Source organism: Anolis carolinensis, chromosome 1, assembly GCF_035594765.1.
Source record: "Anolis carolinensis isolate JA03-04 chromosome 1, rAnoCar3.1.pri, whole genome shotgun sequence".
Taxonomy (NCBI): domain Eukaryota; kingdom Metazoa; phylum Chordata; class Lepidosauria; order Squamata; family Dactyloidae; genus Anolis; species Anolis carolinensis.
This window is the reverse complement of record NC_085841.1, coordinates 239,799,379-239,826,469: the sequence shown is the minus strand read 5'-3', so window position 1 is coordinate 239,826,469 and position 27,091 is coordinate 239,799,379. Positions and strand designations below refer to the sequence as shown.

General features: G+C 42.0%; 1 protein-coding gene across 4 annotated transcripts in view; it reads left to right on the top strand.

The window, feature by feature from the left end:
* speg (striated muscle enriched protein kinase) overlaps nucleotides 1-27,091 on the top strand; it is a 141,418-nt gene that overhangs the window by 20,731 nt on the left and 93,596 nt on the right. For 2 of the 4 annotated variants that reach the window (XM_062967249.1, XM_062967248.1), the window contains exon 1: nucleotides 26,465-26,722. The exons of the other annotated variants lie outside the window; for them this stretch is intronic. The gene's annotated coding sequence lies outside the window, so the exon portion shown is untranslated. Of the gene's footprint in view, nucleotides 1-26,464; nucleotides 26,723-27,091 lie in introns of those variants that run through there. 4 annotated transcript variants of the gene reach the window in all.

Below are 27,091 nucleotides of genomic sequence, written 5' to 3'. Positions count from 1 at the left end.
TATAATACATTGTTGAACCTGGGCTTTGGAGGGTCATAACAAAGGTTCGTACATTTACCTGTGCTGATTTGAATGAAGCCACTCAAAACTTTAATTAAAAAACCAAAAGGGAAGATGAAAATGTGATTTTATGTGACTGACAATGGACAGACCTTGGGTTATGACTGTAAATTTGCATAATTGTAAATTGATGTTTTTATAACTGACGTTTTACTTATCTGTTTTTAACTGTAATTGCGATTTTAATTGTATATGTTTGCCATCGAACGGTTGCCTGTTGTGAGGCCGCCCTGAGTCCCCCTTCAGGAGTGAGAAGGACGGGATAGAAATGTATGAAATAAATAGGTATGAAATAAATAAGGTTTTACTTTCAGTCTTCCATTAAGAGGCCCCATCTAATAGAATTGTGGATCTCAGTAAATGCATCAAAGTCAGTCAGTCACTCTCTCTCTCTCTGGCATGTGGGGATTGGGGCATGAGCATGTGGTTGTGTGTGGGTGTGCTGGCATATGTGCACTGTATTTTTGGTGTAAGAATATGAAGAGGTTGTGTGTGCATACGAAGAGGATTGGGAGGAGAGGGAACAGTTTTTATGCCTTCTGATCCTCATCAGATTTCTTAGGGGAGGATTGTCCGAGATCATTAGACATAGCACTCACCACCATGAAAATCTTGCTCCCTTCTCCAAGATGTATGGGGAATCCCTATAGATGTTATTACTGAAGCATGTACACTTTGTGCATGATCTGAAACACTCTGTTCATTTTTATACTATATGAGATTAGCTTCCAGGGCTGATGCTTGCTGCTAATCACTGCATTCTCCTCAGATTAAGCATTTTATTTTGGTCCTCAGGACTCACTCCCTTGACAGAGGATTAGAAAGAGGACTCCTCTTATCTGCCCCTCAGTGATACAGACAAAAACAATTCAGTACAGGATGCATTTCCTTAGACATTAGATTCTCATCTTTCTTCCTGACACCTGCCGTTCTGTATCAGCCTTCATTGTTTAATGCATCTCATAAGATTCATTGTGTGTTCCCAGCTTTGTTCTTCTAGTATCGAATAAAGAGATGCAAATCTCTTCTCTGTTCCCTTTTCTCTCATGAACCAGTACTAGGAAGTCAAAAATCTACCTAGAATGAGCTCTGCTAATAACTTCCTGACATTGATGGAAAGTCGGCAGGCTGTACATAGAGTCTTGCAAGAAAAACGCCTGATTTCCTATAGGTGTTATGTAACATACTGTGGTATGGCTATTTGTCTTTCTAATTCTTTCCCATGCAGAAGAAAGTTCGAGGTAAGGGCTTGTGTGCGCCATATTCATTTGGAGTTGGAAATGTTGAAGATTTCTGATATCTTTGTAAAAAAAAGTAACAGGATTTGAGATAGTACCTGGTCTGTCCATCCTTTAGTATGTCAACAGCAGTGTGGATTTTACAGGACCTCTTATAGATGCCTACATGAACAGTTTCACTCAAGAAAGCTCAACAAATTTACAGTTTTTTCTCTTCTCTATCAAGCACCTTAGCTTTGAAGTGTTGGGAGGGGGTCCCAGAATTTCACATAAGTAGGGTTTCCAACCACTGCCAAATTCCAGAATCTGACACAATTTCAGTTTTCAACTTCTATTTGTAGGTATAGGAAGCTTCTTCTAATATTTACCAATAATCCCTGCCCTTGCAGTTTCCAGTCATGCCCTTTGGTGCAATGGTTAAACCAGCTACTCCATCTTCCACACATCTCCTTTAGGAATCCCACTTTGGTAAAAATGAAAAGGTGAAAGTGGAAGGTGCATACATTAGTATGTACAATGGGCCTGAGATTTGCTCAGGTTAGGGACACAGAACCCCCACAAAAGTGCGGGGAAATGTCTCCAAATTTTATTTTATTTTCCTAAAAGAACACTTCTCTAGGAAATTCTAGGTCCTACAGCACAACCGCTGCTGGAAATTGACCACAGAACCATCCTGGAGGACCTAGAAATGACTACTGAAGTGTTCTCTCCAGGAATCTCTCCATCCTCCAGCACAACTCTGTGATCAACTTTCAGTGGAAGTTCCAGTGGAAGTTAACCAAAGAGCTACAATGGAAGACCTAGAAATTCATAGAGAGCACATAAATTCAAATACACGATTAATCCAATCTGCAAAAGTTAAAGCTTTAAATATGTTCAGGACCAACTATTGTGAACAGTAAATGGAAAACTGATGAAACCAAGAAGTTGTTGCCATGTGCTTTCAAATCACTTCCAATTTACGATCACCTTAAAGGCTTTTCCTAGCAAGATTTGTTCAGAGGAATTTACCTTTGCCTTCTCCTGAATCTCAGGAGAGAGTGGCTTGCCTAAAGGCATCCAATGGGTTTCCATAGTTGGGCAGGGATTCAAACCCTGATCTCTAGAGTTGTAGTCCAGTGCTCAAACCAGTACATCATGCTGTCTCGCTTGAAAAACCATGGTTCAAATTCCCATTCAATCATGAGTCTTTGTGGGAGTGGCCTGTCTCAGAAGTCTGGTGTCGGGTTCAAATAGAATTGCTCCATGTTTGCCATTCTAATACTTAAAAAAAAAAAAAAAAAACCTTAGATCCCACTTTGTAACAAGACACATAAAACACCTTGTACAAATTCAGCACAATACCCCCAGCAATATTTTTTTAATCTTTAGCAAATTGAACACAGCAATTTCAAACTTTAAAATGCTTGGAGGAAGAGTACAAATGTAATGGTACATGAAATAGTTTGAAAACATGAAGGCTGTTGATCTAATAGGAATTTGAACAGAAAAGGCAAAGCCTCTTTTTAAATAGCTCAGACAGAACTGCTGTTCCCATCTGCAGGTGTGCATTATAACTGCTAGGGAGCTGTAAGCACAGCTGGGGAACAAGTTTTAAACAGATGTTTTATCTGTATAACATAGCATTGAATCCATCTGCATTGTCTTGTTCTGTCAGTTAGGGCTCTAATGGGAAGGTTGTTCCTCCTGCCCTGCAGTCCCAGACCATTTGAAAGTATTTGTTCTGCACTGTTTTTGATTGCTTTTTAAAAATATGTAAATTTACACAATGGAATAACTATTGTTTCTCACTACTACAGACATGAGCAGTTAAACTAACTAGAATTTAGCATTAGTGGTGGTTGAAATGGTTGCCAGGGATGATCCAGATATTGGAATGCCCTCTAGATGTTGATGCACTGCAACTCCCAGCAACTCCATTTAATTGGAGATCAGTGCCAGAAACTGCATTTTAAGAATATCTGGAGGACCACCTGATTGTTTTTCTTTCCGTGTATGTGCCTTCAAGTTGGCTCTTGAATTATGTAGAGCCCCATGGTTTTTTGGGGCAAGGAATACTCAGAGATGGTTTTGCAAGTTCCTTTTTATGAAATATAGCCTGGTATTTCTTGATAGTCTCCCATCCTAGTACTAGCCAGGGCTTACCATGCTTAGCTTCCAAGATCAGAGGAGATCTGGTGCCTTGGGAGTGTTCAGGCATTAAACAACCTGGATTGTGTAATGCAACCGTTTTCCCTACCATGCATGATGGACCCCTGGACTAGGGATGTAAATTCTGTCCTCACATGTAAAAATGAGCAACACTGGCCTGCAATATGAATAAATACAGTAGCATTTTTATTCCATGGCATTTCAAAATGTTCAAATATGAGGCAGTGCAAAAGTCTTGGTGTGCTAATATTTTTCACAACAAATGTTTCCTGAAAAAAAATAATACTTGGAAACATTATTTTGATCCTTATGTCCTAGATTCTAGAAAATGCCTGTTGACCTCTATTTGTGTAGATGTGCAAAGCTGTGTTCCTTTGACACTGTCTATGTGGAAGCTCCCAAGCCAACAACAAGGCTTTGTGGGGGAAGTGTTGTCCTCCGGATGGGCCACCTGCATACTGGGGTGATGGCACGTACCAAAGACCCTTGTGAGTCGGGATTTGTGTGACGATGGCTCCTTTTGAAGCAGCTGTCCAGTCCATCAGCCTCTCGCTTGGGGTTTGGTGGTTATTTTTGCAAAGGAATGTGCCAGCCCCTCAGATTCTAGGAGGGCAGCTTGAGCTAGAGTTACACACCAGGCAGAGGGCAAGTGCCAGGCCTGCAAGATGAATAAATATAGTGCTTATGCTGGAACATTGGACTGAAGCTGTATGCATCTTAGCTTTTCTCTGAGATTTACACTGTCTGGCTTGAGAAGACGATTGGCTTGCATCTCTTTTTCTCCCTTTCCCCATTCTACACACCAGCTCCTATCACTATTTTTTCACACCAGCTCCTATCACTATTTTTTCACCCCCTTTTTTATCCATAGTGGTTGATGTTTGTATTATTACTTCACTTGCTTGGTCATTATATGTTTTATTGTATGCTATGTTTTAATTGATTATTTTATTTGATTGTTGTGTCTTTGTTTTTACTTTATTGATATGTGTTTTAAACTATTATTCTTTGTCTCTGTTTGGGCTGCGCCCCATGTTAGTCACCCCGAGTCCTTTCGGAGAGATGGTGGCGGGATAGAAAAATAAAGTGTTGTTGTTGTGGTGGTGGTCATAGAATCATAGAATAGTAGAGTTGGAAGAGACCTCATGGGCCATCCAGTCCAACCCCCTGCCAAGAAGCAGGAAATCGCATTCAAAGCACCCCCGACAGATGGCCATCCAGCATCTGCTTAAAAGCCTCCAAAGAAGGAGCCTCCACCACACTCCGGGGAAGAGAGTTCCACTGCCGAACAGCTCTCACAGTGAGAAAGTTCTTCCTAATGTTCAGGCGGAGTCTCCTTTCCTGTAGTTTGAAGCTGTTGTTCCGCGTCCTAGTCTCCAGGGCAGCAGAAAACAAGCTTGCTCCCTCCTCCCTATGACTTCCCCTCACATATTTGGTGGTGGTAAAGGCACCAGAAAAAGTAATTTATTGGTCTCTACCTTGATGAAGTCGGGCCATACAACAGAGATTGAAAAATTGTTCTTTTAACTGTATCCCTCAGAATCCCACAGTCAGCATGACCTTCCTTCGAGCTTTGGCAGGGAGGGGCATGGAGACGTGCAAGATTCCTATTATCTGCTGTAGCTACGCAATAAAAATGAAGTCAAGTAAATGTGTACTGACACAGGATCAACAGGGAGCAAAGACACTATCTTACATGACTCTATTTTGGCACTTTTAAAAGTCATGAGAAAAGCCCAGTGCAAGGTCCAAGGGCAGCACTGTCATGTTCTGTATCCTACAACAGAAGCACGGGGAAGCAGGGTTCAAGAATGCTCATGACTGTGGCAAATGTGTATTTATGAGATTTGGAGAGACCCAGCTTTCCTGTCATCCTAGAGTTGGGAAAGAGGCAGTGATCCTTCCGGGAGTTGTGAGACACCATCCTTTCCTCACCCTGCCAACACTTAGGTAAAGTGCTTTGGTGCTCTGCTTCTAAGGAATGACAAAGGAAGCACTGATCTTCCTCTCTGGATTGGATGTTATATTACAGTTTTTCAAAACTGACAGGAAGCAGAAGGAATATTCACTAGATGTTTTAATCCATACATACTGTATACCCTCCAACTGTCCTGATTTGACAGGGACAGTCCTGGTTAATTTGATTTCCCACTTTTTCCCTGCTTTAAAAAAACTCCAGTTTTTTTCTCTTCTCACTTTATCACTCCAAGCCTCTACAGTTTCATTAGACGAGTGGTTCTCAAACTGTGGACCACGGCCCACTGGTTGGCCACGAGACCTAAAATAAGGTTCGTGAGACATGCGGGGAAAATCAGCTCTAGATTAATAGATATGGTTTTCTGTGGGCGAGCAGATGGCGACTACTGGATGGCATATGTTCTGTATCAGAAGCTAGAGCTGATGTGATCTATCTAATGCAATTTTCTAAATTAGCACCTCAAATAAGGGACATGAGAGAAGCCATGCAGGGACATGAGAGAAGCCGCCCACAGGAAGGTAAAACATCAAACATTTGGGTATCCCTTAGACAACGTCTTTGCAGATAGCCAATTCTCTCATACCAGAAGCGACTTGCAGTTTCTCAAATCGCTCCTGACACAGAAAAAAATCATCCTGACCACATTAGATGTTGCTTGGCCATACATGCCCTAGTTTTCATCTGTGTAATGTTGAAGAGTATACATACTTTTTTTTCCATTTTCCTACTTTGCACTGGAAGCCTCCATGGAGCCCACAAGTAAATCCAGTTGATCTTTGCTGTCTGCTAGGGTTTTGAACCAGGATCCCCTGTGGATATCAAAATCTGTGATGTCTCATGGGCCTTGTAGTCCCGTTCCTAGTGCTATTGTGGCAGATGAGGAGGAAAATTTGGGATTTCCACCGGTTCAGCTTGAATCGGAGCCTCGCCACCTGGAGGATGTTTGTCCTCAGGAAGTTAACCAAACAAGCCTTGGGCAGAATTCTCCCCCGTTTTCCCGAAAAGACAATTATAATAGAGATAGAGGGGCGAGGGAGGCTAATCGCCGGAGCCTCAGAATCGCTGCCAGACAATTAGCTGATTAGGTCTGCTTCCCTTGGGAAATTCTAAGGAGTCATGCATCTGGACACAGTTTGGGTTTCACTTCTTGTTCTCCAGGGAAAGTGTTCATTGGCGGGAAAACAAGACTCTATATAGGGGTTTTGCCGCAAGGGGAACCTTGCGGAGTCAATTTGGTCAGCTTGAGGAGAGAGATCGTGTGTAGACTTAGTACCCCAGTTCCCTGTTTCCCGGATCAAGTTTCCAGCCCTGCCTTGTTTCACGGACTTCTATGGACTCAGTTCATGTTTCATGTTTGCCTTGTTTCAAGTTTTGATCTTGCCAAGTTTCAAGTCTTGCCTTGCCTTGCGTTTTACCACGGACCTTGCTTCCTAGTTTCAAGCCTTGTTTTCCAGTTTCCTTCGGATTTACCTTAAGCCTCAAAGACTTTGGACAGTTCCCCACACTATTGCTTGGCAAATAGTGTGTGTTTCGGTCAAGTGGATTATAACTTTGAACCCTAATATCTTATATTGGACAATATTTTCCTGGACTATATTTGGCCTTTCCTGAAAGGTCTGCTTCTGAACTATACTCTTCACTTGTTTTTATTGACTTTATATATTTCTTTAATAAAGATATTAGATAGATTCTGGTCTCTGCGCATGGTTATTGGTGCTCTGCAGCCTGGATCCTGACAAAATCTTTGGATGCTCAAGTACCATTATACAATGGGGGGGGGGGAGAGTATTTAGTCAGATACCAATTGTACAAGTCCTCCCACTTAAAAAGATGAGAGAGGCCTGTAATTGACATCATAGGCAGACCTTGACTATGAGAGACAACATGAGAAAACACATCCAGAAAATCATATTGTCTAGTTTTTCACAAATTTATTTGCAAATTATACTAAATTACTGGTCTGGTAGCCAGCCACAATATCTAGCTGCAAGGATTCAGCTCTATCCACAATGAGTTTGGTTCCTGACCCCATAGTGCATCTGGAGCACAAAATCAGGGTCCAATGCATGTTTGAATGCCCCTCTGAAAATAATGGGGAAATCACATGGCAAAAAATTAAAAATATCCTAGCAGGGAGAAAGTTGGGCTGAACCTGTCTCTCTGCCATGCCAGTTTTGTATCGTCTGGCTGAGGATGTTTTGAAATATGGGAGTGTTTGAATATGTGATGCCTTGACATGCAGCTTGCCCATTCTGGTGCTGGTAGGACCCTCTTTCTAATTTGATCATGTTGAAATACACAAATTGGCTGAACATATGCATGTGGGCCAAATCTGGCTGAGTAGCCTCAGGCAACAGTCACTGGGATAATCCAGGGAGAGCACTTAGCTTCACATTTAAAATTAATGAAACATTTAGGAAAGTATACAGGGCAAAAACATTTATCACATAATCTGGGAGATAGGAATGGGGGAGGTTATCTTTGGTGTGTTGTGTAATGTAGTATTTCGTGCATGTAGTAAAACTGGATCTTGCTTTACAACAGCCTATGAGAATGTAACTGATATCTTTATGATAACAAAAGACAACCTGCCAACAGCAATTTGTTGTTTTTGACACAACTCATTAATACTACTATACTTTGAAAATTGGAATTGTTTGTGTGTCGTGATTAGTCAAAAGGAACCCTTCAGAGGTGCATTCACCTGTATTTTAAGAGCCACAAGGGACTTTAATGGGAGGAAATGGAAATTTCCAGCCAGACACAGAGCTTTGGAAAATTAGTGTTTGGACCACAGCTCCCAGAATCCCCCAACCATCACAGCCAGTGGTTGTGGGATTCTGGAATTTGTGTTCCAAAAAAAAAAAAAAAGGACAACTTTTCCAAGTACTGACCACCATATATGTATAACTTTTCTGCAATGGCGATAAGAGCTTGAACACCATGATAACACAAAGCAAGAAAACTGTGAAGATTCTTATGGGTTTGGACCACAGAACTGTCTAGTTCAGCACTCTGCCTGTCCCACTGGTCAACCGGAGCTGCTTTGAGGGAACCCATCAGCAGGACTCCGGGTACTGCAACACTCTTCCACTTGGGTTCCCAACACTGATGTTTAGAGGCTTGCTGCATAGCAGCACAGGATTTGCAAGGAAAAGGACTCAGTTTCATGAATCCCTGGTATTTTCAGGTAAGGAAAAAACTAGCCAGAAAGCCTAGAGCAATGTTTTTGTCATTCAACTCCCAGAAATCTTAACAGCTGGTAAACTGGATTGGATTTCTGGGAGTTGTAGGCCAAAACACCTGGGGACCCCAGGTTGGGAACCACTGGCCTAGAGCAATGGTTCCCAATTTTTGGTCCTCCAGGTGTTTGGGACTTGAGGTCCCATAACAAGATGGCTGAGTCCAAAATATCCAGAAGACTAAAGTTTGGGAACTACTATCGTAGAGAGTTGCTGCCAGAACCCATAAACCAAGGATGAGAAGGTAGCCTTCTAGATCTCTCTTTGTCACCAAATGAGTTCTCATCAAGTGGGAAAGGAAAGTTTTACAATTTCTCTTTCCAAACCCAAAAATTGCTTCAGATGTCAGTTTTGGAGAGAGTCTTACTGTGAGGACTGCAAAAGGGAGGGAAAGGGGTTTTGGGACAGGCACCTGCTAAGAAAAGAGAAGAGAGAGTTTGTGAAATGGCCCCCCACATAGTTCCACCCCACCTGCCATGGGCATGCAATCCTCAAGATTTCCAGGGGTGTGTGGTAGGAACAGCCTACCCTCGGTCCTGAATCCTGGGGACTGCCTCTCTCTCTTTGTGTGTAGGTGATTCTCTGATAGATATTACAAACATAAGATGCCACTGTTATGTCTGTCCACCATTCTTTTTTTCTTTTTGGCAGAGGTCCTGTGCTTTTGATTTTTGCATGACAACCAGTAAAAAAGCCAATGATGATTTTTTTGGGCCTGGAAATAAAGTGTCTAGAAGACACTAACCTGCAACTTTTCTACCTATATGCAGTTGTAAAAAGGCCCAGAAGACATGCCTGAATAGAAAAAAAATCCCCTCATTTCTTGGATTTGGCATACTGCATGCCTTTGCAATAGTAGCAGGACAGCAAGCTGTTTCTAGCTTCATCTGTAACCTGGCACCTCCTGTTTGTTGTTGTACCTCCACTGTGATACAGCTCTTGCAGCTCAGCTTACACATCCACGTATATTATGTATAGAGCCAGTTTGAGCCTTGGCCTTTTGTCAATGTTTGACAAATGAAAATGGGTATCATTCTTTTTAAAACTTGAGCAGAGTACTGACAAAACCGAGAGAAAGCAACATAAGCAGGCTTCTGTGCCAAACTAAGGAGGTTATTCATGGTCATAGTGTCTTCAGGAACTATTTTTATTTGTGTTCATTTCCTTTCTTTTTTTCAGAAGGACATCATATAAACCTTTTCACTAAATACTATAATTTTGAGAATGTCAGAGTCCTGGTAGCAGGGTAATTTGTGCTCAAACCAGGAAAGAAAGTTGAAATTTGTGAATAACCTTTGCAAGGCCATTGAAGTGAACTCTCCTTTGTACATATCAATATGGCACAAAATGTAATTAGAATATATGCAGACACCTTGTCCACACTATCCTGTTTGGCAGGGATAGTCCCAATCAACCTGTCATACCATTTCTCAGCTGCTTTGAAAATGTCTCCCTTTCTCTTCCTTCTACTCTCCTTCTTTGTCTTTAGATTGTCCTGTTAGGGCTAACTTAAGACCTTATCACACCAGCCTCCATGGCGAAACAGCAGGGATGAGGGGTGACTTTGTGTCCCCACAAGCCGCGGCAATGCTTCTCCCATCACAGGGCGGAAGCACTGGAGCCAGCATAACATGGGAAGGCTCCCATGTTGCGAGGGAAGCATTGTACGATGCTTCCACTGCAATTGTGGGTGGGACCTCCATTGGAAGTTCAGCGAAATTGTGTGATGGGCAACATGCCCATCCGTCACTGGACTGGCAGCGAAGTGTCCTAGGACACTAAAAAAGCCCTGTGTGATGAGGTCATAAGTTTAAAGTTGAAAAGTTGTTTGTGCTCAGTTGATTCAATAGGATGGAGAAGAGAACAGGGCCAAATCTTACCTTTCCCTGCAGGCTAGGGCAGAAGCAAACAGGTGCAGCCTCTCCTACCTGGTGTGTTTTCCCTCATTAATGACCTTTGCCCATTTGACTACTTTCTGGTGTTGCTTAGAAGCATAGAATCATAGAGTTGGAAGAGAGCACAAGACCGTCCAACCCCCATTCTGACATGCAGGAACACACAATCATAGCACTCCTAACAGATGGTCATCCAGCCTCTGCTTAAAAGCCTTCAGAGAAGAAGACTCTACCACACTGCAAGGCAATGCATCCCACTATCGAACAATCCTGACTGTAGGTTGTTGTATGTCTTTCGGGCTGTGTGGCCATGTTTCAGAAGTATTCTCTCCTGACATTTCACCCACATCTATGGCAGGCATCCTCAGAGGTTGTGAGGTATGGATAAACTTAGGCAAGGAAAGGAATTAATATATATCTGTGGAGAGTCCAGGGTGTGGCAAGAGTCCTTTGTCACTGGGAAGCCAGCATTAATGTTTCAGTTAATCACCCTAATTAGCATTGGAAAGGTTCTGTCTCTTGCCCTCAGAGTGTTGGTTCCCATCTACTGTTTTGATTTTAGAGTTTAGAATCCTGACTGTATTCCTAATGTCTCTGTAGGATCTCTTTTCCTGCAATTTGAATCCATTGCTTAATATCCTAGTCTCCAGAACAGCAGAAAATAAGCCTGCTCCCTACTCAATGAGACATCCTTTCAAACGTGGATGTCACGTCCCCCTCTCAACCTTCCTTTTCCCAAGCTCCATAAGGTTTGGCTTCCACACCTTTAACGATTCAGGTCACCCTGCTCTGGACACCTTTCAGCTTGTCAATATCAGTATTCCAAGTGAGGTCTGATCAAAGCAGGCCACCTGAGTCTTTGTGAAATACTGGGAGATGTATTGTCATGAGTGAAGTGCATGGCTTCAAGAGCTGCTTCTGGTATTTCTCTCCCTGAAATGCATGTTGTGTTCCACTCATTGGCAGGCCAATCTGAGGTTTCTTGAATGCCGTTGAGCTGGCACTGCAGTGGTGCAGTTCATCTTAAGCAAGTCTAAGCCTTGAGTACCAGCACCCAGTAGGCTAAACAGGGATGAGAGGGTGAATCAGGTTGCAGTCAGACTGCTCCTCCTTTACCCTTAGGGAACAGGAGGCACTTCTGAAGGAGGTGATGTCATTTTCACTCCTTGATGAGGTTTCTCCCCAAGGCACTAAGCAATCTGAGACCCTTGCCATGATCATTTTATCTAAGGAATGCTTGGCCAATTGCTCCTCATGTTGGGATCCTTGACAATTCCCATCAACTCAGAAAATGTTGACCAGTTCCTTTTAATATGACAAAACCATGCCCTTGGGTGGGGAAAGCTGGAGGAAATCAGTGTCTTGTGTGCTTCCATGCAGAAATGTGTGAAATAGAAAGCTAGGTTTCCCAACTGTTTTCTGGCTACTGCCTGCTTCTGATTCATCCTTGCTCATGTTTGATCGTTGAAGCAATTGGGAGGTTTTTCTTTTAAAGTGTAACACAAAGTCACATGGCATCTTAAGGCTCACTTATATAAAAAAGAAAAAATACTATTAGTAGGTCAATCAGAGCCTGCATGGGTCAGATGGATGAAATATTATTCTCCATTAGTGGGTACAGAAATGAAAGCAAGGAAATATTGAACAGTGATTCCAATTTCTAATAAAATGCGGTGAGTATTTCTATATGAGAATTCAGTATAAAACTTAGATAGGTCAACTGAACATTCACCATAGCAGTAAAAAAAAAACCAACTTGGTTTTGCAATATTATTATTGCAGAGACCATTATCAGAAATAAAAATTGTAAATGCATTAGCTTGGCATTTCTAGTTTGCTAAATGTTAAATCTCTGAACAAGGGACAGATCTATCTTCTCCCTAAATGTCAATGCACTTACTTATATACGCATACAATTTAAAGAGCCACAGTTCAAATCTGCACTTAGGCAAGGAAACACATTGAATAACCTTGGGCAAGTCATGATGTCTCAGCCCCAGAGAGAGAGAACAGCAAACGCTCTCTGAACAAATCTTGCCTCAGGTTAGGTTCACGTTTGGGTCACCATAAATTGGAAATTAGGCTTGGGCCGAATCAGTTTGAATAAAAATGATTTGTAATATTTGGTGGTCCATTTCCTATAATCTCCAAAAACAGAACAGGGAGGAGGGAATCTAAAAGCTGACCAAAATAGATTGAGAGAGCTGGATTTTATTGGATGGGGTTAAGTCTGCAATATACCTGAGGCAGGGGTCTGCTGCGAGACTCCTGGAGAAGAAGAGATTATTGCATCTTTTTCTCCCTCCCTGGCAGCAGCAGTGCTTGTTCATTCCTTTTTGGAAAGTTTCCTAGACCCCTCCTCCAGAGGGCCTTGCTGGGAACTCGCTTTCCCAGCAGCACTTGCATGGGGCAGGCACTGAAAAGTCTGAGTTCCTCTCAGAGCCTGATGGGAGTTGAAGTTTTTCTCTCTTTTTGTTTCTCAGCCAATAAAAAACTTGGTTGTGTCCATGATCTGATTGGCTGAGAATGGACACAACCGGTGACTACAATTCCCAGAACCCTCTCTTGTAGTTTGTCTTATTTTAAATAATATTATGGTAAAAAATTTAAATAATTCTAAAAAAAATCAGTAAATTGCTGAATTGTTTTGAAACTTAGTAGGCCTGCAGTTGCAAATGGGGTCTAAAATCGAGGTCAGTTTCATGCAGATACAATAGAGTCTCACTTATCCAACATAAACGGGACGGCAGAATGTTGGATAAGCGAATATGTTGGATAATAAGGAGGCATTAAGGAAAAGCCTATTAAACATCAAATTAGGTTATGATTTTACAAATTAAGCACCAAAACATCATGTTATACAACAAATTTGACAGAAAAGTAGTTCAGTACACAGTAATGCTATGTAGTCATTACTGTATTTATGAATTTAGCACCAAAATATCATGATATATTGAAAACATTGACTACAAAAATGTGTTGGATAATCCAGAACGTTGGATAAGTGAGACTCTACTGTAGTCCTTAAAATGACAGGATTTAGCTTTTAAAATTTCCCATTGTAGCCAATGGGCCGAATCTTTGCCGAATGAAAACTGCAACACCACTCTCTATTCAAGTAACTTCCCAGTAAACAGAATGAGGGGTTAGCCGAAAATGGACCCCAAAACAGCATGCCTTTTGGACGAATTGCACACCTCTATTGGAAATTATTTGGTGGTATTTCAGAACACCTTATTTTAAACATTTTACACTCATTCTATAATTCTGAATGGTGCAAAATAGATTATGAACTACCAACATATTTTGGAGGAAGGTAGTGGCAAATCCTATGAAAATCATGGGCTTGCCATAATTCAGCAGCAGACTGTGTGGCAGGCACATGTGCACGCACACCTATTGCACTGCATGCAGAACAGGCTTCTTCCACTCATACAACGGTCCTTCCGAACCTTTCCTCCAACTTCTCCATCTTGAGTCCTTCAAGCGCCCTGACATCTGCTCTCCAGGGTTCTCCAAACTTTTAGAGCACATTAAAGGGGAAGATGGAGTTCTGCTCTGAGGAGGAGAAATCCATTCTGCTGCCAGATGCCATTCCAGGAATGGAAGGACACAATTGGATTTCACTCTAGCAAAGCACAAATACAATAGTAGAACATAAAACAATGAATAATAAAATCCATATAACTTGAACCTGCAGCAGATTTTAAATGCCTAGGTAATTGAAATATTTCTGCCTTTTGCCCAAAAGACTGCAAAATCTCTTTTGTCATAATTACCTATCCAGGTGCTGCAGAACACATTTCAGTTGCTTGCAGCTGTTCTATCAACTCCATAGATCTATTCTGTGAATAAGGCTGCAGTCCTGAATGCACTTACTTGAGCATAAGCTCCACTAAACTCAGTGGGGCATATTTCTGATTGACATATACAAAGTAGCACTGCAAGGATTTTATTCTACATTCTTCAGCTGTAAAATCAATTGCACTTGAGTTAACTGTTAAGGCTGAACAGCTACTGTGGTTGCTTTGGCTAAAACAGACTTTTTCAAAAGTAGTGCAAGGAGATTTCAGATCAAATGAGAATAACATGGGAGGGTAGAACAGAAATATATCACAGTGTGGGAGGGAAGGTCTTTCAGGCAGGGGTTTTTCATGTGTGAACAGGGGTGTTTTAGGTTCAAGAGAATTGTCCCTGCTTCCATCTTGAAAAACTGAGCAGAACAGATCTAGGTAACAAGTTAACCTGACACTATATATATATTTATGAGATTGACATGTGCAAGGAGTAGTACCTTAAGGGAAAATCGAATGGGTTTAGAAGACAAACATAGACTTGTCATTGTTACTTTAACAATTACTCAAAAAGTGCTATGTTTCCCCCCAACCGTGCAATCTCTTGATGGTGGTTTGTCAAGCCTACGGTTCTCTTCTTGTGCACATATAAAATGTCTTCTGGAAATGCTGCTAAAAGCTTTTCAGCATGTGTCACTTCATTTTTCTTATGCAGTAAATGAGCCACGGTGTTACAAGAAACAATCCATGGGGAAAGGGCTACAAAACTCCATCATGCCCGCTCACTGTTTTGATTTGGCAAGGTCAATCCCGATGAAGCCCAGTTTTTCAGATGCTTTCAAAATGTCCCATTTTTCCTCCTCCTTCAACTCTCTCTCCATTATCCTCAGCTTACTTGAGTTATTACCAACTGCATTCAAATGGCAACAGAAGTTTGCACTCAACTCAGCAGAGGGGAATGGGAAGAATGTGGCAGAGTCTTGCTCTTCCCATAGGATTCAGGCAAAAGCAAACTGATGCAGATTCTGCAAACGTGTGTTTTTTCATTAATACCTTTTGTCATCTTGACCACACAGTGATGTTACTTGGCCACACGTATCCCAGAGTCCTTCCACAGACTCTATATTCCAGGACCTGTATTGGAAAATAACTGCACCCAGTCTCTGGGAACATATCCTTTTGACAAAAGTGAATCTCCACGAATATGTGGAAACCACCTTTTGAAAACCACTAGTCAAGAAAAGCATGACCTTGTTAGAAGTCAACTCTTTGAACAAGTGATATTCACAAGAATTCATGTAATGGTACAAAGGTAACTCAGCTGTTAAACTGAAGAACCAAGTCTTTGAACTGCCAAGGAGAAAGAAATGCCACTACAAAAATATATTGGGTTAGCAGAGGATAGTTGTTTGCAGTTGTAATTGTAATTGCCCAAAAGATATACACTCCCCTGAAACATCTTAGTTTAAAATATGCACTCAGTGATAAAAAAACAAAGTCTTCTTTGAAAAATAACGTATCTTATTTGCTCACAAACATCTTGTATTAATTCACCATACACATTTCTTATTTAAGTTCAGTTATAGATAGGATATAGTTCTCTATGTGTTGAATACACAGGCTATCATTCTTAACTAATAGTTCATAGTCTCTAGGTATAGTTGTACTCACTGAAGTTCAGTACTTCTCTACTGAAGTATCAAACAGCAACATGCATCCACCTCCACTGAGGTGTAAAGCAGACACATCTACCTCCACTGAGGTGTTAAACAGACACTGAATACAAAATGAAGTCCTGAGTCTGAACATGCTCAGTACAATCACATGTCTATAACCCCTCCCACACCAAAGAGGTCAGTCAAACTGGCAAATCAACATACACATAGAAAACAGGTTAGCAAATATATACATTAGCAAATGAACAGTGAAAGACTTGGGAGGTTGCTATTTCCAACAATCTGATCCCAGGTTTTCTGTTTATCTCAGATTATCTGGCAGTGTAGACTCATAATATATGGGTTTAGGGAAGCCCGGTGCTTGTTGCTAGGCAACGTGCACCCGGCTTCTCCAAAGTGTGGGCGCTGGCTGAGGGGACAAACCTCTGGTGAATCTCCTCCCTCTGGCAAGTATGTCAGTAGGTCAGATAACCGGAAGTTGGATAACCAGAACTCTACTGTACACATAATCCCTCACTCTTGGTTATGGTTAGGGCTGATGGGAATTATAGGGTAGAAAACAACTGGAAGACCACAGTTGCCCACCAGGATCTATGCTTTCCCAGCAACTTGGATCCTTATATGGTCCATTTCGCTATCTCAGTATTCAGTGAGTTATGCAAAGCTAGGAGCTGACTTTCCTGTCTTGGTTGGGTAGGGTAAAAGAAGGCTTCTTTTAATCAAATTAGCTGTTGGTGATGTCCTTGGGGATGCACTTGGGTCTTGTGTTGCACTAAAGATATCAGATTCATAATTGATCTGTTTTTTAAAAGGGTCAATTCCAGACCTTTTTTGCATTTCACCATAAATCTATATTTAATGGCCCAATTATAGATAGGACCCAGGGGAGCCCACTTAGCAGTAATCTCCCCTTCTGGTTAGTCATCCCCACTTTCAGAACTGCTTGTGTTTTAGATATAGTTTGCATCCTGTGTTTTTTAATGAAAGAATTAAAGAGAAAGATATGCTGATCCTTAAGCTTCATCAGCATAAGCTATTCAGCAGTCTAAGCTATCTGCATATATTTGTTTTACTGAGGCTGCATGCATATTTACATGCTTATTTGGAGGTTCATCCCAATGAAATTTATGGGACTTTAAAAAAATCCCATTTGTTGTACATAAAGAACCAGAGGCAGACTAGCCAAGGTTATTTCATTTATTTATTGTGTCAGAAGCAAATTGAGGGTACAGTTATCGTGCATTTAAAAACACAAAAAGTTTAAAACTTGGTATTATACTAAATGTCCTTTGACCAGAAGCTGGCCACTTGGAGTGGTATTACTGTAAGAAGGTCCTCCATTGTGCATGTGGCAGGACTCAGACTGCATTGTAGTAGGTGGTCTGTGGTTTGCTCTTCTCCACACTTGGAGTCCACTTTGAAGCCCCATTTCTTAAGACGGGCTCTGCATCTCATGGTGCCAGAGAGCAGCCTATTCAGTGTCTTCCAGATCACCCAGTTTTCTGTGTGCCCACAGAACTCAAAGAGTTCTTTCTCTCACCCAGACCTTTCACAGATATATAAACCTTCCTTGCTTAGTTTTTCCAATATAACTTACAACCTCTGAGGATGCCTGCCACAGATGTGGGCGAAACATCAGGAGAGAATGCTTCTGGAACATGGCCATACAGCCCGGAAAACTCACAACAACCCTGTGATTCCGGCCATGAAAGCCTTTGACAACACAATATAATAGAAGTTACAGTATTATAACTTTATGCAAATAAAATTTACGTTGTATTACTATTTTAAAAAAATTAATGCAATCATTTTTTGAAGATACTTTATATTTAAGATATGATATTTACGAGTACAATGAATAACTCTGAAAAAAATAAATCTGATTCGTGTTATGTGAGGCCGATGCATACTTTATATAGGCTTGGTTCTTTACTATTTTTCACAAAAATTAAGTGATAGCCTTATAGTTATGGGCGGGCTCTCTTTGTTTCCTAGCAACCACTATTTTTAGACCCAGTCAGCCATTATAGTGAACCCAGCCTTCCCTTAATTATTAAAACATATCTATTTATCCTTATAGTTTCACAAAAATGAGGCTATTGAGCAAAGATGCATCAGATTGAGAATGGCTACATACATGGTGCAGAATTTACACAGGTGAGGTTGTTCAAGATTCATAACCTTGGAAAGCACAGGAAATTGGCTTGTTAGAAACAAGGAGAGCTAAGAACAGTTCTGAATTAGAAACGCTTTTAGAAATTGATGTTTTCTAAGTTCAAAAAACGTGTTTCTAGCTCATGCTTATCCTTGCTTGATATTTTCCCCATCTTATACCTTTCCATAGAAATCCCACGTGCCCAGGCTGTGTGCAATAACCATTCGTTATTTTCTTTTGTGGAGGAAATTGTTTTGATTCCCCATGATGCTGACTGTGATCTGCTTATCAAAGGTTTGAAGCAGTTATTTTCCAGCTGTCCACAGGTATTTCAAGCGATGAAGACAGATTTACCCCCTGCGTGAAATGACGCAGGCAGCTCCCTTGGAGCCTTTGCTCCTGCAGGGAGAGGCCTTGTTTGTGTATTCAAGTTGAATTCTTGGCTTAAGTTGGATCCATTTTGAACTACAATAACTTTCCTTCCTACTGTTCTCTGTTAGTACCCCATTTATACTACCTTGGGTGTTCATAATTTTTCAGGGATTTGATGACAAATGTTGTATCAATGTGACTTTGGAGCTGCATTAAAATGTTATAGTTTTGTGCCATATAGGAAATCATCTAGATCAGGCATGGGCAAACTTCAGTCCAAAACACCTGGAGGGCTGAAGTTTGCCCATGCTCGATCTCGATCATCCTTGTTCCCTTCAGTTTTATATCTTCACATATGTCATTGTGTTCAACCCATGTTCCTTCCTTTCAAAGTCAACAAAAGGAAATACTGTCATTAACAGAGAGGAAGATGGCTCATTTTTGCTTTGGGAAAAAAACGGTACATGGGTGTCCACAAATGGAAAGGAAACGTAGGTCAGCGCTTGTATAGAAGGGCAGCGGAAAGATTGCTTGGCAAGCTCTCTGTTTGTCTGCCTGGTTCAAGGAAGGAAAACCTGCTTTTTAAAGAGGGAATATAACTTCAGAATGTAATCAGCACCCTTCTGGTGTCATTAATATTATTTTATTGAACTACTAAGTACTGCCCTAGTCCTCCTATAACTGCGCAGCAGACCTTGGAATTAAGTAGCCCAGGCACTACTCTGGCCATCAGTTTGCACTTTACCCACTCCCCGGCCCTATGTTACTTCAAATAGTTGTCTTGGACCAGCCTGAAAGTTTCACAATTGGTAGTTGAACTTCACTCAAGGAGTAGTACTACGTATAACTGAATTTTAAATGTGTTTGATTGTTTTTAATAGTAATATGTTGATGTTTTATTATGGTTATGTTGTATGTTTATAGTTGGCAATGGAATGCTTTATCTGTGTTGGAAACTGCCCTGAGTCCCTTCGAGGAGATAGAGCAGTATACAAATAAAATTTATTATTATTATTATTATTATTATTATTATTTTATTGTATGACACAGCAAACAAGATAGATATGCTGGATTTTGTTTCACAAAATCACAAGTTGAACACTTCCCAAGTGTCTAGGACTGTGTGATGTATTTTTGGATGGTGTGTACAGATCCCAGTAGGGTGGCCTTTTGCAGTTGACAGATCGTAATTTTGTCAATGTCTATTGTTTCCAAATGCCGGCTGAGATCTTTTGGCGGTACCTATTGATCTATTCACTTTGGCATGTTTTCGAACTGCTAGGTTGGCAGAAGCTGGAGCTAACAGCGGCCACTCCCGCCGCTCCCGGGGTTTGAACCTGGCATCTTTCGATCTCCAGCTCAGTGCTTTAACGCAATATCAATTTAAATAAATAAATATAAAAAAAACCCATCCCTCTGAAAAAGTTTTCTCAGGCAGTCTAGTTGGTTGCTCCTTTGAGAAAAATTTTCCCGTGTGTGCGCGTGCATGTGCATAAGACATCCAAATGGTTCTCTCTTGAATAGAGCCATCAACCTATTTGCTTTAATGACTGAACCGCTACTGAATTCCCTTAATGTACTGAATTCTCTTAATGTAATGTTAGATCACTTACACAGACCGTTGTGCAATTTAGAGTTTTTCCTTGCCCTCCTTTAATGGTGTGCTGATCCTGTAAGACATTTGTTTTCTGCCTCATAATATTGAAATTTAGGTACTTGGAAATGCAGTCCTGGGCACACATACCTAGGAGTAAGCTCCAACTAACATCATGTACTGCCAACCAGATGAAAAAGTCAAAAGATGGAACCGGCCCAAGACATTTTATGGCCTGAGATGAATGACAAAATAGCACTTTCTCCCGCATTCTACATAAGGAGGTGCCTGGACCACCAGCTGAATCTTACTTCACCATTGATCAAGAAATGACATTGACTACCACACATAAAGACAACAGGCTAGCTTAGGCTGCCCAGGGCAAACCATGGTGACACATGAAGGCTGAGTAAAGGATTGGCCCTTTATAATATCACTTGCTTGGGTGTTGCTAGGTGAAGGATTGGATGTGAACCTAGATCCTTTGTGATGTCAGTGGGAAAGAAGGGAGTGAAGCAGATGTTGCTGCTGTGTATGAGGGGAAGGGAGTTAGGAAGGAAGAGCAGGGAAAGGGAGAAAGCAGGCAGGGCAAAAGGTATGAGGGGAGGGAAAGAGAAAGAAGGGAAAGCAGGGGATAGTGGCCCCTCCAACACTCAGGCAATGCCAGGTACATACATTAGTATATAAATAAAAATCATGTTGTGTTGCTGTGAGTTTTCTGAGCTGTATGGCCATGCTCCAGAAACATTCTCTCCTGTTGTTTTGCCCACATCTATGGCAGGCATCCTCAGAGGTTATGCAGTCTCAGAGGCTGTGAGGCCTCACAATCTCTGAGGATGCCTGCCATAGATGTGGGCTTAACGTCAGGAGAGAATGCTTCTGGAACATGGCCACACAGCCCAGAAAACTCACAGCAATCCAGTTGTTCCGGCCATGAAAGTCTGTGACAACACAAAAAACAATGTTCTTATTCAGAAAATTGTGATAGTATCAATGTAAAAAAATGGAACAAATTACACAAACTGCATTCCCCCCCCAGGTCTGCATGGCTATGTTTCTTAAGAGAAGAAATACAAAGAAAATCAATTCTCTGTGAGGTATGAGATTACAGTATATTTTTCAAAAAATACAAATACAACAAAGCTGCTCCATGATCAGAAGAAGCCTTTTATACATTTGCAACACACAAGATAAAAAGTGGTACATGAATCAGATGTGTATTTGACACAGCTGAGAATAGAAGTTGCCCATCTGTATTGCGCGGCTTTCAAAAAAGGGATGTATTCATAGCAAGACTTGGAGCAGCCTTATATAGAGTGAAACCTCAAACAACACATTATCAAGGCCAGTCTGTTGGCAGAAAATCTTCCAAGGTTTTTAGAAAGGAGTGATTCAGATCCTATCCCTAGCTGGGAATGCTAGCTCTTATAGCTGTTCTCTCACTCTGGCCCCATCTATACTGACTGTTTAATGCAAATTTAAACTGGTATTGAAGGAGGTGGTTTTGCTACACAGATGATTACAAAAGAAATCCTGGAACTAGTTTAAGGCAGATAATTACACAAACCACAGAGCACTCATTCACATTAAGGGCTTTCTGTCATATGCTTTTATAGGAGTTTGTTGTCTGGCTACTGCAATTTGAAGCTAGCTTTGAACTGTACAAAATGGTCAGTGTAGATGGAGTTTCTGTCAAATGCTAAGACAGGCTCCAAGAGCATATGGACCTTATGAATAAGTTGTTCACTTTGTCATACTCAGTTTGATGGTCCATTTCCCAATCTCTATACAATAGATTCGATTTGATTCACTGTTTATCCCTTAATTTGAGTTGGCAAGACCTGAGTAGGGTTTCATAGATAGGGTTACCATAAGTCAAAGTGGGAAGCCCCGGTGGCGAAGTGTGTTAAGGCACTGAGCTGCTGAACTTGCAGACCGAAAGGTCCCAGGTTCAAATTCCAGGAGCAGAGTGAGCTCCCGCTGTTGCTCCAGCTTCTGCCAACCTAGCAGTTCGAAAACATGCCAATGTGAGTAGATCAATAGGTACCGCTCCGGCGGGAAGGTAACAGAGCTCCATACAGTCATGCTGGCCACATGACCTTGGAGGTGTCTATGGACAACACTGGCTCTTCGGCTTAGAGATGGAGATGAGCACCAACCCCCAGAGTCAGACATGACTGGACTTAACGTCAGGGGAAACCTTTACATTTACCTTTTAAGTCAAAGTGGACTTAACAGCAAATAACAAAAAAGAAGAGTTGGGAAGTTATCCAAACCTAAACAAAACCATTAGCCCATCTTTTAATTCAATATTGTTTGCAGTGCATGATTAGCAGTGGTTATTTTGGGTTACGGATCAAGGTCTGAACCAGTTCTCCTTGTGGATGGCAGGATTGGACTTGGGACTTTAGGTACACATAATGTACCTACAGTCTTGGGACTGTAGCAGGTTTCCACCAAGTCACAGTTTGAACACAGGCCAGAAAGAATGGATTACAGCTCCCAGAATCCTCCAGTCAGCATGGGCAGAATATAACTTTCTTGAGCTTTGCTTCTTGGGTTTGTGACTGCTGCCTTCTGAAGTTTCAAAAGCTATCATAACCAAACAACTCTTCTTGGGTTTACTGTGAAACCTAGGGCCATCTCGTGGGGATAAAAAAACCCATGTTGAAGCAGGTTTTAAAAACCTGTTTCACCATGGGTTTTACTCCTGCCTGGAAGCACCCCTCGTTAATCTGATCACACTCTTATTAATAAAAGTTGCAGTGGAGTCATTTAGTGTGGCAAGTAGTCACCCAGAGGAGCCACCTGACTTAGAATACCTCAAAAATGTGTGAAGAAGCAATTGAGTGGGCATCTACACTGTAGAATTAACGTTGTTTGACACCACTTAAACTGCCATGACTCGATACTAAGGAATCATGGAACAGAGACACAGAAGGTTAAAGACATTATAAAAGTACAGCTCCCATGGTTTCATAGCATTGGATCTGGGCAATTAAAATAATGTCAAACTGCAATGCAGACCCAGCCTGATTTCTTTAAAAGGAACCTTCCAGGGATCCTCTGTTTCCTTGGAAAGAGTTGGTGTTTTTTAAATCAGTGGCTGGCAAAATTCAAGCAGACTGTGAGACTTGTAAACACAATACTCTGAGCAATACATATATTTATTTATCGTGTCAGAAGTGAATTGGGTTATAATGTATTTAAAAACACAAACACAGTTAAAAAATTGGCATTATCCTGGATATTTTTATGATTAGAGAAGCTGGCCACTTGGAGTACCTCTGGTGTCGCTGTGAGAAGGTCCTCCATTGTGCATGTGGCGGTGCTCAGGGCCTCATCACACTAGAGAAAAAATCCACTTAAAATCCAGTTTCTGTCTCTTGCAGAATTCTGGGGTTTGTAGTTTAGGGAGGAGCCTTTAACAGCCTCACTAAACTACAAACCCCAGAATTCTGCAGGAGGCAGAAACCGGATTTTAAGTGGATTTTTTCTTTAGTGTGATGACGTAGTCAGACTGCATTGTAGGAAGTATTCTGTGTTTGCTCTTCTCCGCACTCATATGTCGTGGACTCCACTTTGAAGTTCCATTGCCTAAGACTGGCTCTGCATCTCATGGTGCCATGGTGCACTCTATTCAGCGTCTTCCAAGTCACCCAGTCGTCTGTGTGCCCAGGGGGAGTCTCTTATCTTGTATCATACATGTATTGCTTCATTTATTAACCAACTTAACTGTCAATAGTTAAGCAAAGTGGCTTGGTGACAATTCCGTTGAAATCCCTGAGAGCAGTAATTCCCAACCCATGCGGCGTGGGCTGCGGCCCGAGGCTTAAAATAAGGTCCGCAAGACATGCAGGGAAAATTGCAGCTGTGCATTTTCCCCTCCCCTTCTTTTTTTTACACAAACGTTAACAATATCCATGGATAAAAACACAGCCCCCCCCCCCCCCACAAAAAACTTGGTGTCTTTGTTTTTAGGCCTATTCTTGGGGTTATTTGGGGTCCTGATTCAGAAAATTGCACTGGATAGACCACATCAGCTCTAGATTATTAAATATGGTTTTCTGTGGGTGAGCAGATGGTGACTACTGGATGGCATATGTTCTGTATCACAAACTAGAGCTGATGTGGTCTCTCCAATGCAATTTTCTGAATCAGCACCCCAAATAACCAAACCGAATCTAAAGTCGACCAAAAGCTGATTTGTAACCCTTTTGGTACTAATGTTGGAGAGTGGGTGGTCCCTGGTCAAAGTGGTCCCAGTTCAACAAAAGATTGGGAACCACTGCCTTAAAGACACCTACAACCCCCAGGGTCCTTATGCACCAGCCTCTTATGTGGGTCTGCTGATGTCTCCTTAACCATCAAGAGGGCAAGAAGACAACAGCCTTTTACTCGTCCTTTGCTCACAAGTGCCTGGCAACGGAGAACAGAATGTGGGTTTTCCGGCCGGTATGGCCATGTTCCAGAAGCATTCATGTCATTGAAATGCCAATCAAGGTGGCAAATTGCAACATTCACACCTACCTCTAGCAGACAAGAGTTCTTTCCACCACCCTGGACCTTCCACAGATATATAAACTCCACTTGCTTAGTTTCCAACAGACCCCTCAACCTCTGAGGATGCCTGTCAATCGATGTGAGTGAAAGGTCAGGAGAGAATGCTTCAGGAACATGGCCAGACAGCCTGGAAAACTCACAACAACCCAGTGATTCTGGCCATGAGAGCCTTCAATAACACAGAGAACAGAGTGGCTCGTGGAGATACAGTAGAGTCTCACTTATCCAAGACTTGCTTATCCAAGGTTCTGGATTATCCAAGGCATTTTTGTAGTCAATGTTTTCAATATATCATGATATTTTGGTGCTGAATTCATAAAAATAGTAATTACAGCATACAGTAGAGTCTCACTTATCCAACGTTCTGGATTATCCAATGTATTTTTGTAGTCAATGTTTTCAATACATTGTGATATTTCGGTGCTAAATTCGTAAATACCGTAATTACTACATAGCATTACTACATATTGAACTACTTTTTCTGTCAAATTTGTTGTATAACATGATGTTTTGGTGCTTAATTTGTAAAATCATAACCTAATTTGATGTTTAATAGGCTTTTCCTTAATCCCTCCTTATTATCCAACATATTCGCTTATCCAACATTCTGCCGGCCCGTTTATGTTGGATAAGTGAGACTCTACTGTAACACCACTGCGTACTGAACTACTTTTTCTGTCAAATTTGTTATGTTTGTTTTTACTGATGTTGATGTTTTTATTGGGATAATTGTGTTATTGCTTTGTTATTGATATTTGATTGTTTTATCGGGCAAGGCCCCATGTAAGCTGCCCCGAGTCCCTTCGGGGAGATGGGGCGGGGTATAAAAATTAAGTTGTTATTATTATTATTATTATTATTATTATTATTATTATTATTATGTAACATGATGTTTTGGTGCTTAATTTGTAAAATCATAACCTAATTTGATGTTTAATAGGCTTTTCCTTAATCCCTCCTTATTATCCAAGATATTCGCTTATCCAAGGTTCTGCCGGCCTGTTTATATTGGATAAGTGAGACTCTGCTGTAACACTACTGCGTACTGAACTACTTTTTCTGTCAAATTTGTTATATAACATGATGTTTTGGTGCTTAATTTGTAAAATCATAACCTAATTTGATGTTTAATAGGCTTTTCCTTAATCCCTCCTTATTATCCAAGATATTCGCTTATCCAATGTTCTGCCGGCCCGTTTATGCTGGATAAGTGAGACTCTACTGTAACACTACTGCGTACTGAACTACTTTTTCTGTTAAATTTGTTATATAACATGATGTTTTGGTGCTTAATTTGTAAAATCATAACCTAATTTGATGTTGAATAGGCTTTTCCTTAATCCCTCCTTATTATCCAAGATATTCGCTTATCCAAGGTTCTGCCGGCCGGTTTAGCTTGGATAAGTGAGACTCTACTGTAATAGCAGCCTGGTGATGGGAAGGTCTTTTTTTCGAGCCAGGGAAGGCATAACAAAGCCTTGGGCAATGTCCAAGATCCTTGCGTTTTTTTGGGTGTCCTCCTGGGGCACCTTTGCCTGACTCGCCTTCTCCAAGTCTTCCAAGCTGGTGCCCAAAAAGGGAAAGCATATTCTCCCTTCCAAATGTCTCAATTAGAAGCAGAGGAGTGCCCTGCTTTGGAGAGGTGCCCCCGCCCCATCTTGGCCCTTCTTTGCCTCCTCCCAATCTCTCCCCGCCCCTCCCTCCCTGCCTCCTTCTCTCCCTCCCTCCCTTCTCCCGCCTGCGCTGTCATTGTTGTCTCGGGCGGCAGAGGCGTCGGGGCTGGCAGTGCCAGGACTGGGCAAGGCGAGCGAGAGGGAGACCGAGGCGCATCTCCTGCCGCCCCTTTGGAGATGCTCCCCGCCCCCGGGCCCAGCCCCACCTTCGCCTCCTCCTTCTCCTTCTCCTTCGCCTCCGCATCGCGCTGAGAGGAGTCGGGAGACGGGAAGGTGCCTGCGGAGAGGCGGCGGGGACATGAAGAAGATCTGGGTGAAGAAGCGTCTCCAGGTAACGGCGGCCAAGGGGCGGGCAGGGCGGAGGACGGGGTGCGGGGGGGGGGGAGGCGCCCCACTTGCAGAGCCCACCCGGTGATTCCCCGCGGGCGTGCTTGCGAGTGGGGTTGCCGACATCGTGGTGTGGGTCTCAGGCTCACACCCCTTGGTCGTGCTTTCCCTGAATGGCATTGGTTGGCCTGGATGGCCCTTGAGGTCTCACCCAGTGCCCACTCCCACCCTGAGCCACTTCTGCGTCATCCGGCCCTGCGCGTCAGCACCTGGCCACTCGCGACCGGCTCCTCGTGGCGTGGACGTCACTCGGGGGCCTCCCGCGCGATGGGGTACCTCTTTTGCCCCCCAGAGATCTAGGACAGCAGAGAGA